Source organism: Delphinapterus leucas, chromosome 4 (assembly GCF_059928025.1).
Source record: "Delphinapterus leucas isolate spDelLeu-1000000601 "Yukka" chromosome 4, BTC_Dleu_Yukka2, whole genome shotgun sequence".
Taxonomy (NCBI): Eukaryota; Metazoa; Chordata; class Mammalia; order Artiodactyla; family Monodontidae; genus Delphinapterus; species Delphinapterus leucas.
Genome location: NC_143132.1, coordinates 74,394,046 through 74,404,929, shown reverse-complemented (window position 1 = coordinate 74,404,929; position 10,884 = coordinate 74,394,046). Strand labels below are relative to the sequence as shown.

General features: G+C 46.6%; 1 long non-coding RNA gene across 1 annotated transcript; it reads right to left on the bottom strand.

Moving 5' to 3' along the window:
• Positions 1 to 6,440: 6,440 nt before the first annotated feature.
• LOC149749355 (uncharacterized) lies at positions 6,441 to 10,081 on the bottom strand. Its single transcript, XR_016393015.1, has 3 exons — positions 9,082 to 10,081; positions 7,328 to 7,415; positions 6,441 to 7,164 (listed from the first exon to the last, which is right to left on the bottom strand). It is a non-coding gene; the product is annotated as an uncharacterized LOC149749355 (long non-coding RNA).
• Between the last annotated feature and the right edge of the window lie 803 nt (positions 10,082 to 10,884).

Genomic DNA, 10,884 nt, shown 5'->3' with positions numbered 1-10,884 from the left:
AACAACACCCCAGGCACTCCTGAACGAGTGGCTAGGAGTACATGGTAGGTTCTTCTCCACCAGCCTGTGAAGATGCTTATGATGTTAAAATTCTGTCAGGGATCAGAGATGGCCAGACACCAGCTAAATTGAGAAGAAGTCAGAAAACTAATATAAACTGAAAATACTGTGTCCAATAGAGATGTGCCACCCTTTTAGCTTTACCTTATTCACCAGCCTCATCTGACATGGGAAAGGACCCCTGAAGAACGTTTTCAGACAGACTGTTTGAAATCTTTTTCTCCCGGTAGAAGTCCTTTCTAAGTATATGAGTGTTCAGTTTCATTCATCAGCCCAGCCTTTCAATCACCTGAGGACAGAGATGTCGTCAGCACCTCGGACCTCTTCATTTGACAACATTCACTGAGCGTCTGTTATGTGCCAGGCCCTGAGTCAGGATGGCACGAAACTGGACAAGACACAGTGCTGACCTGGGAGGGCTCATGGTCTAGTCAGAGAAAACTACACTTAACAAAGAATGGCAAATAATGAGATGTGTGCCAGGGAGAGAGTTCGCACGGAAAGTGAACTCAGCCCTGTAAGGAACCAAAGAGAATGGCTTGGTTTTCTAAATAAGCCATAGGCTATCAGTGCCAGGAAGGACTTTACAGGTTATCTGTTCCAACCCTCCCCTCCCCGCCCATTTTATAAATGGAGAGACAGAGAGGAAAAGTGGTCACAGAGTTTTAAAGCTGGAGCCAATAGATAAATTCTTTCTCCTTTCCTGTCTGTTAACTTATTGTATGTTTCTCAAATAGTTTTTGAAAGTAGATGAAATGAAATCATAAATATACTGCTGAAAGAAATTCATTTTGCTTTCCAACTAAGAATATACAAGATGTATCTCATCAATATTTGTTAAGCCAGAAGAGAATTACTCCCCCAAGATTACTAAACTCAATTCATGGTCATTTACCTTGCCTGTTTGTTTTAAAGTTGTTCCTTTATCCCAGCATCCTACTTCTACTCTTAACCATTACGGTCCTTCATAGAAATCTCATCATTTTGATTGTATTCTCTACATTTGCATAGCACTTTGGAGTTCAAAAAGTATTTTAAAGCCCACTGTCTCTATTTTGAAAATCAAGTTGTAGGCTTTAAGATTTAGAGGGGCATGAAAAGCGGAAGGAGGTTCAGAATGGAGCTAAGCTAATGATTACGTTGGGAAACAAGTCCTACAAAGCCAAGTGATGGGAGCCAGGATGCCCGAGTCCACTCCTGTGGGTCAGACAAGCAGAGGAGTTCAGGGGAATGGAGTCAAGGGCATGAAATCTGGTGGACTGGAAAGAAGCAAGTCAATAAATACTTACTGAATAACTCCTGTGTGTCGGGCACCACGCTGAGTGGATTCAAAGATGAATAAGCAAGTCACCCCCTTCAAAGAATGTTTGGATTGTTGTACAATCTCCCTAAACCACAGGGAGTGGAAGGCATGAGTGAGCAGAAGCCACAGGACCGAGAGGAGAAGTAGGGGTACCAAATTCCTGAGGTGTGGCCTCAGCTTCTCCAGTGGGTTTGAACCCGTCCCAGCTAGTGACACTGGGAAGGAAGAAAGGTGCCAAAGACGGTGAACATGACCACTGGACACATTTGGGCAGAGGTGGAGGGTGACCTGCCACAGGAATGGTAGACTTGAGCCTCTTCCCACAAACACCTTGTAGGTTGAACTTTTGAACTGTGCTTCATTCTAAAGACATTAAGTGGATTCTCATGAGTGAGTCTACTCAGTTTATAGACAATGGGACTTTAATAATGTTTACATAGGCTGAGAGGCCAGAAGGACCATCTGTGTGATATTTAAAATGTGGAGCTCCATGGCTGAGTGCTACTGGGGGCACAGAGGAGCAGCTAGGGCGAATGAGAGGGTGATCACAGAGCTGGGACAGGGAGGTTCCCAGCAAGTTAGTAACCATCGGCAAATCTATGAAGAGTACTGAGAACTCTCAAATCAAAATTAGGAGATAATGGGGCGGGGGCGGGGTGAGTAGGGGATGTGGGAGGCGGAGCAGAGGGCTGTTAGAAACCGACAGTGAAGACAGAAACCTCAGAAAGGAGGGACAAGTTTTGGAACTCAGTTAACAGAGACATGAAGCTAGTAGTTAGAGCTTCAGCCCCACTAGGCTCAGCTTCAACCACCTGGACTGCAGGTTCTTCTTGATCATTCAAACTAGCCCCTGTCAGTGCTTACCAGGTTGGCTGCATCCTCCAGGCAGATAGCCGAACCCTTCATGAGCTGGCCCCGCCTCACCTCCCAGCCTCCTTTCCCTTGGCTGGTACCTGCCCCCCTTCTCCCCACTGGTTCTAGCCTCTCTCTGGATCCTTCTCCAATGATCTGTTGATATCCTCCCCATCCTTCAAGACTCATCTTCTATAAGATGCCTTCCTGAACCATCCTCCATAGCACGTCCTGCTTCTTGATGACACTGTTGTTTCATCCTGCATTATAGTAACTTGTGTGCTTGTCTGAGCTCCCACCTCCACCCCTCCCTACAGAACTTCGAAGATGGAGACCCGATCGCTTTCCTTCATGCACTGGAAGCACTGGGGGCAGGAACTAGTGTGCCACAGACCCTCAGTTACAGCCAATGCACACCTGGGACAAAGCTTCTGTGACCCTTTAGAGGTGGTGAGCTGGGCTCTGGAGTCAGCCACCTCAGGCTAACACTTGCCTCCATCACCAGGTAGGTGACCTGGGGCAACTTACTTGATCTCTGTGCCTCAGTTTTCTCATCTGTAAAATGACCATACTAGGACCTTAAAGGGATTTTGTGTTAGTCTCTGTAAAGCCCCTAGCATGCTGTGTAGACACACTGAGTGCTCAGTAAATACAGAGAATGACTAAGAACATGGGATAACAGGGCTGCAATCTCCTTTTGATCTCTGAGGGCGCTCTGACTCATTTGCGCTATATTTCCACCTGGAAGTCTTTGTCTTCTTCAAAGTTCATATCTGCACATAGCAGCCCTATATCATTTCAATGCTGACTGCGTATGCCCCCGAATGCTAGTAGGCAATTTGTTAACAAAAATTCAAAATAACCAAGTCAAAGACACATTCCTTAAAGCAATTTACCAATTCATCCACCCATCAGACTTGTGCCACTATGAGCTGTGTAAGGCCTACAAAAAGGAAAATGAAATGAACAAGACAAAACCCCTGCTCTCCTGCCGTATCAGTCTCCCCGGGGCAAAAGTTGTCAATATGCAGATAGGGATACAAAGAAGGGCTGCGAGCACCCAGAATGGAAGGCAACCGTCTCTGTGCATAGCGAGGGGAGTGGGGGCATCAGGAACGTCCACAGGCTTCACCGAGGAGGGAGCTGCACCCTACCAGGCGGGTAGGAAATTTGTCGGAAAGAGGAAGGTGGAAGCCACTCCGGGTATAAACAACAACATGTGCAAAGGGATGGAGTCCTGACAGTCCACATTCAGAAAACAGTGAGGTCCCAAAGTCTAAAAGGCCCTGAAAATCAATCCCTGTTATTCTAATACTCAAGTGGACTTTATTTAAAACAGAAACATTTCCGCCAAATCAGTTATGCATCCCAGGAGAGACCATCTTATTGCTAAAATAAGTGTACCTTCTCTATTTCTTCCCAAATGATTTGATGGTTATTTTTCTGAAGTCTATTTCTGATTTCTGTCAGACAACAGGTGCCTTCAGGAAGTCTATTTGGTTGAACTTATTTACAAAACAGAAATAGACTCCCAGACATAGAAAACAAAGGGGAAAGGGCGGGAGGGATAAATTGGGAATTCAGGATTAACAGATACACTTCTGTATAGAAAATAGATAAACAATAAGGACCTACTGTATAGCACAGGGAACTGTATTCAATGTCTTGTAATAACCTATAATGGAAAAGAATATATATATACATATACATATATATATATATATATATAAACTGCTGTACACCTGAATCATTGTACATCGACTATACTTCAATTTTAAAAAATAATTTTAAAGTTAAAAAAAAAGAAAGTCCATTTGGACCCAGGAAATAAAACTCAAAGGCAGCCCAGCATTAGCACTACTTAGTGAGCTGGTCCAAGGCACAAACTCTTTGTATTCCCTGAACTTTTCCAACAAATGGAGTGATTTCAGCTCTTCAAAGCCAGCAAGGAGACAACTTAGGGCTTCTAAACTCAAGATGGACAGGCACAGAACTCATTATACCCTGTTTCACCTGTTCCTCCAGTTACCCTCTGAGGACCATGGAAGAAGAATGCAGCCAGAGGCCGCTTTGATAAGAGCACAGGTAGAGGAGGAGATTTTGTTAATGGCTTCCTGGGAGGCTGTTTGGCCAAACGCAGTGACTGGAGATCAGAAAATACTACTTTTTCTCTCCAGTGCAGAGAGGAGGTGAGACAAAGACTTCGACCCAGAAGAAAGAATCTCAATCTCTCTCTCTCTCTTCATGTGAAATTAGACATAACTTCCACTTCTTGTGGTGGGAATTGTAGTCCTACTGAAACTAGAGATGCAAAGCTAGGGTCCTATTACACTGTGCTCTGTCAGTGATACGTGGTCCCTGGGGAACTGGCTGTTTAAGCAGCCTTTGCATGTCCAGAATTTATGATCTGAGCAGTGTTTTGTTTTGTTTTTTCCCCTCAAAAGGCAACACAGCCTGACGGGATGAGGACTGTTGTTTATTTGATGGTTTTCCTTTTGGTCTCGGGGCCTGGGTGGGGCTGGGGTCCTGGAGCACCGGCTGCAGTGGAGGGATGAGACAGGACTGACCCTGAGGCCTTTGAGTCCTGGTTCCAGTTGTCCTGTGGGCCACCCCCTCCTATGGTTGCCTGCTCAAGCCAATACCTTCTCTCTGATACTTTATATGCATCAAAAAGAAAGAGAACTGGGCTGTGTCCATGGGGCTTGAATAAATTACTTCTCCTGCCTAAGCTTCAGTTTTCTCATCTGTTGAAAGGAGTTGGGGCAGGGTGGAAGTAGGGGACTAGGAAAACCCTGATATACTCAAAATTTTCCCATTTAATTGATATGGAAATGGGATTCTTCCTACCATTTTGGTTTAGGGATATTTTGTGGAGGCAGGGGCATTGTGGTTCCTTGAGTTCCTTAGTGGGGGAGCCACAGTGATTACTGGGCAGTGAGTGTTAACCTGGCAGCAGTCCAAGAGTGCTGTGTAGAGACCATGCCTGCTTTCCAGAACCAGGGGCTTCACAGGTGTTAGACCTGTATCTTGGAGGCATGCCATTTAGGACAGAGCACAAGACAGAATAGAAATCCTAGCCAGATGAGCATCTAGCCACTAGACTAGCTCACTGAGATTGTGACCAGGGCACATCCCCATCTTAGGGCCTCAGTGTACTTGTGGGTGAAATGAATGTGGTGGGCAGACTCTAAGGAGACCCCCATGGTTCACACCTTCTGGTATCCACACTCTTGTGTAATCCCCTCCCTTCAAGTGTGGACGGGGTTGTGGCTTGTTCCTGACCAACAGAATACAGCAAAGATGATGGGATGTCACTCCCATGATGACGCCATACAAGACTGTAACACTCGCCATATATAAAATAGACAGTCAACAAGGACCTACAGTACAGCACAGGGAACTCTACCCAATACTCCGTAATGACCTATATGGGAAAATAATCTGAAAAAGAATAGATATATGTATCATTAAATCACTTTGCTGTACCCCCGAAACGAACTCAACATTGTAAATCAACTATACTCCAATATAAAATAAAAATTAAAAAAAAAAAAAAAGAATTAAGCCAGAAGAAGAATTAATCTAGCAGGGGAGCCCCATATCTATAATTTCTTTAAAAAATGGCCACTTGTATTTTAATAGCAGCTAAAGACATCGGACTTCTTTTTAGGTTACAGATTTGCTCAAAGAGAGTGTGGAAAGAGCCTTAGTAAGTGTGTTAGTTAACACATTTTGTTCCTTTCTGAGAGTTTGCTTTTCTGGAATCCTGACATCCTCTGCAAATATTCTAAAATCAACGTTATGGACGGCCTCATTTTGGACATGAACGAAACGAGACGGAAGTTTGGCTAGTGTCTGAGGTACTGGCTGTCGGAACGTTTCAGAGTGGTGCTGAGGAAATCTGGCCCACACACATCTTCAAGTTTGAGGAGAAGCAAATCTGTGCTTTTACCAGCAGGGCTTTCCCCCAGTGGGGGAACCAGACACTGTAGCGTTTGGGAGGTGCTGCTACTGTAGCTGACTTAGGAGCAAGATGTGACAGGAGCCAGAGGAGGTGAAAACATCCTGAGATCAGCACAGGGCTGGGGGTTCAGTGAGCAGCACTTGGGAAATATTTTTGAATGAGTGAATGAATGAACAAAGCATTAATTCCTGCCCTTAGAGGCCTAGCAGCTACATTTCCCCAGGGTTTCCTCTAGCACTTCAGCTTTGTCACCAAGGATAGAATAAGGTCCACCACTTCCCTTCAAGAAACTTACAGACAGGACGTGACTCCCAAATGACCCAAGAAAATCCGATAAATAAAGACAAGGGAGGCCCAGCCCATTGAGTCGGGAGGAATCTGGGGAAATTTCAGGGAATTTCTGGTGACTCCTCCCAAACCATAGCAAAAGGCTGAATTAGGCGAAGGGTTGTGGACGTTTCTTGGTGAACTGATGGAAACTTTAGAAGTCCCCTGCTGCTTGTGGCCCCAGCAGAAGGCCCTTGGAGTTCCAGGATGAAGACAGTTGGTGTCCTGGGACTCAGCCCCTCTGCAGCCGGCCCAGCAGCGGGGCGGGCGGACAGCCCAGAGCCCCGGGCCGGCCTTTGTGCGCCGGCGGCCGCTTTTGTGCGCCCCAAGCCCGTGCGCCCCGCCGGGCGGCCGCCTCTGCACGGATCAACCCCGCCGCGCGCCGTACCTGGCCCTTTGTCACCAGCTGCCAAAGAATTCAGAAAATCAAATTTATTTCCCGATTACCGCCGGGGCGCCCCTTTGTGCGGCGAGGTCTCTTTAACCGTTGCGATTCCAGCCAAGTCTGTGGAGGCTTTTAAGAAAAGCCGCCGCCTCCCGGCCTGCGCCCAGCGCCCCGCTGACTCCCGGCCGCCGTGGGAACTCGCCGCTGCGCAGTCTTCTCTCAGTAAAGATGCTAACGAGCCCCAAGGCATGGGCTTCTCAAGGGTCCTGCCTGCTAACGGGGATAAATCAATAGGCATCTTGAGTTCGGATGGTGTGTTTCCTTTTCCCCCCGCTTAGGAATGCATGGATGGACGTTAACTCCATGTCTCACCAGCCCAGCACCGTCCTCAGCCCGCGGGCAAGTCCAGTTTCACCCTCTGGGCGTTCCCTCTTACCAGCTCCTGGCCAGTGCCCATCTGCCCGAAGCCACAGGCCGATCTTAAAATGCTTCTCTTCGGCCGGATTCTCAGGTGTCTTGGGCACCTGAAGATGAAAAATGGTACCATTATTTTCCTTGATTAGGTTGAGATTTCCAGAAATGAATACAAAATACTTCCTTGCCTTGCCAAGTTTTGGCGGCAGTGGGGTAGGGGAGTGTGGTTTTTGGTTGTTTTTGGTGATTGTGTGGGAAAATACATGTTTTTCTTTGAAAGAAAACCAGTTTTTTAAAAGTAACGTAGGGCTTCCCTGGTGGCACAGTGGTTAAGAAACCGCCTGCCAATGCAGGGGACACAGGTTCGAGCCCTGGTCCGGGAAGATCCCACATGCCGCAGAGCAACTAAGCCCGTGCGCCACAACTACTGACTCTAGAGCCCACGAGCCACAACTATTGAGCCAGCGAGCTACCTACAACTACGGAAGCCCACACACCTGGGGCCCGTGCTCCGCAGCAAGAGAAGCCACCACAATGAGAAGCCTGTGCACCACAGCGAAGAGGAGACCCCGCTCGTCGCAACTAGAGAAAGCCCCCCGCGCAGCAACGGAAGACCCGATGCAGCCAAAAATAAATAAAATAAATAAATTTTAAAAAATAATAATCTGCCATCAATTTAAAAAAAAAGAGAAAAGGTAATGTAGAGTAGGCCCATCCCTACAACATATATCACCTCCACTTTTTTTGTCCACTCATAAATTAATGTGTAGGAGAGATGGATGCACAAATCCACCAACCCATCAGCATCACTCCAATAATACCCTCGAATGAAAACAGTTTCAAACACCATCATAATTCATACATTCATTATAAAATAATATACAGCGCTCTAATTTGAATTATATAGTCATGAAGCAAATAAATCCATAGGAGAATTAAATCCAATAGGGGAATTTGGTCCATTGATTGTAAATTATGCATGTTCTAGATCTTTTGCAAACACTAAAAAAAAGGTAATGATATATAGCACTTAGCAGGAGTCTTTTTTTTTTTTCTGCTACCTCTTTTTTTTTTATCGTGAGAATTTGGAGATGCCACTCAGTTACTCTGTGACTAAAGGAAAGAAGTATAAATCAATGCCACATTTGCTAGCAAACAGCATTCCTCTCTTTATCCACATCTGTGTGTCTAACACACACACACACACACACACACACCACAAGCGCTTGGCCCCCTCAGCTTCCCCATAATTTCGCAAAAGCGTGACTCTAATGTTTTCTGCTTCGTAGGGAGCCGGTGGGCACAGCAGTGAATTGGATACCTACACCAGAGAAGGCCTGAGAGGCGTAATCAAATAAGGGAGCCACTTGAACTGAGCTCCCAGCAGGAGCAGGAGGGAGGCCTGGAGAGGTTACAGGTACTTTTTATCTAGCCTCGCAGGAGAGCACCAACTTCCTGCTGTTAGAAATTTGTCTGCAAATTTTTTCCTCATTCAGACAGAGAGCTGGGGTCCAGGACACACTGGGTTGATATGATAACTTGATTAAGGCTGGGACAGATGACATGGGAGCACCAAGTCAGCTCAAAGGAATCTGTGTTCCCCTCTTTAACCTCTCCTTGGGAGCCTACAAATTATATCTATTAATGTATCAGCCCCCTGGCATCGCACAAATATGCCGTCTGCTTAAAGGTATGTCAATCATTCACAGGAGCCTTTGTGGAATACCCACCATGCTTTCATTTGTCTTTTCCCTTAAAAAACAAAAAAAGTTTAACCTGTTGGGTTGTGCAGACAAAGGCTTGTAGCCTGTCTCCTCCTGCTGCAATCACTTGGGAGGTAGAAGTCGAGTTGTCAGCCCAAGCGTTCAGAGAATCACTTAAATGGGCCCCAGGCAGCTGGATCGGATCCAGGGGAGGGACACTCCGAGGAGGAAGGATTTGGAAACCATGTTCAGTGAAGCACGAATGGAAAAAACTGAGGATTAGCCTGCAGAAGAGAAAACACAGAGAGAACTTGAGATCTGAAGAAGTGCTGAATGGAAGAAGGATGAGCGTCTTGCATGGGCCCCAGGAGAGCCCAGGGAGAGACAGGTGTTCCCAGACAGCCAGCAAAGTGCCTGGATGAGAAATGGGCCACGTGCTGGAGCCACCCCAGGCGGATGTGAGGAAATCTGCAGTGTGGTCACAGCTGCGGAAATCACAGCTTCGCCTCCCAGTATCTGAGCCGGGAGACAGCCAACCATTGAAAGGCTAAGAAAACTTCAGCTCCAAGTACTGGGGGGGAGAGGAGGTGAACTGAGGGTTAATTTCGCAAACAATACAATGGACAGATTTTTTAAGTGTACAGTTCAATGAGTTTTGACAAATGGAACCCAAGTAACTACCAGCCCAGTCAAGATAGAAAACATAACCATCACATCAGAGAGAGGTTCCCTTTGTACCCTTTCCAGTCAAACTGCTCCACCCCACCCCTGCCCTGGCAATGACTGTTCTGATTTCTCTCACTCTAGATCCATTTTGTCTGTTTTGGAACTGCATTTAAACGGAATCATTCAGTATGGACTCTTCTGTGTCTGGCTTCTTTCACTTTATGTGCTTTTAAGATCTATCCATATAGTTTGCTCCTTTTTATTGCCTAGTAGTTTTTCCAGTAAGGACACAGCATATTTTGTTTGCCCATTCTCCTGCTGAGGGACATTGGGGTGTTTCCAGTTTGAGGCTATTCTTTTTTTTTTTTTTTTGCGGTATGCGGGCCTCTCACTGCTGTGGCCCTCTCCCGTTGCGGAGCATAGGCTCCGGACGCGCGGGCCCAGCCACTCCGCGGCATGTGGGATCCTCCCGGACCGGGCACGAACCCGCGTCCCCTGCATCGGCAGGCGGACTCTCAACCACTGCGCCACCAGGGAAGCCTGAGGCTATTCTTAATGCGGCTGCTACTAACGGCCTCTCACAATTTTTCATTGCTGGCTCAAAGGGTATATTCCAAATGCCATTTCAGATAGGACTGCAAAGCAAGGAAAAGTCTGAAGCCATAAGGTATGGTCTTAGTCAAGACAGGGAAGAGTTTCTGGGACTTGCCAGTTTCCGGTTTGCACATCTTCCCCGGGAAGCACAAGTTGCACCCCTGTTCCTCCGACTGGTGGGCAGCAGACATCCACCAGGACTGATCTGGGCAAGTTGGAGTCCTTCATGAGTGAGAATATCTATCTCAACAAAGTTGGTGTTGGCGATCATTTAAGTCATCTCAAAATGTTGGAATTCTCATCTACTGAGCTCCTACCATGTGCCAGGCCCTGTGGGTGTGCTAGGGGCTATGGGAAGGGAGAGACAAATTTGATGAGCCTCTCTTTATAGTGCTTGCAGTCTAAAAGGAGGATTAAATGAGGTGTAAACTATGAAACCATAATTCGGTGTTCAACAGACATTCACAGGTCAGCTGCTGTGCTGGTGTGAACCTGGAACAGGTATTGAGAGCCCGGATCTGCTGTGTCACCTTGGCACATGGAACCTGTCCATGCTGAGTGTCCCCATGTCTATGTATCTCTTCTTTCAGGTGGTCCTGAAGGTGACATTGGCAAT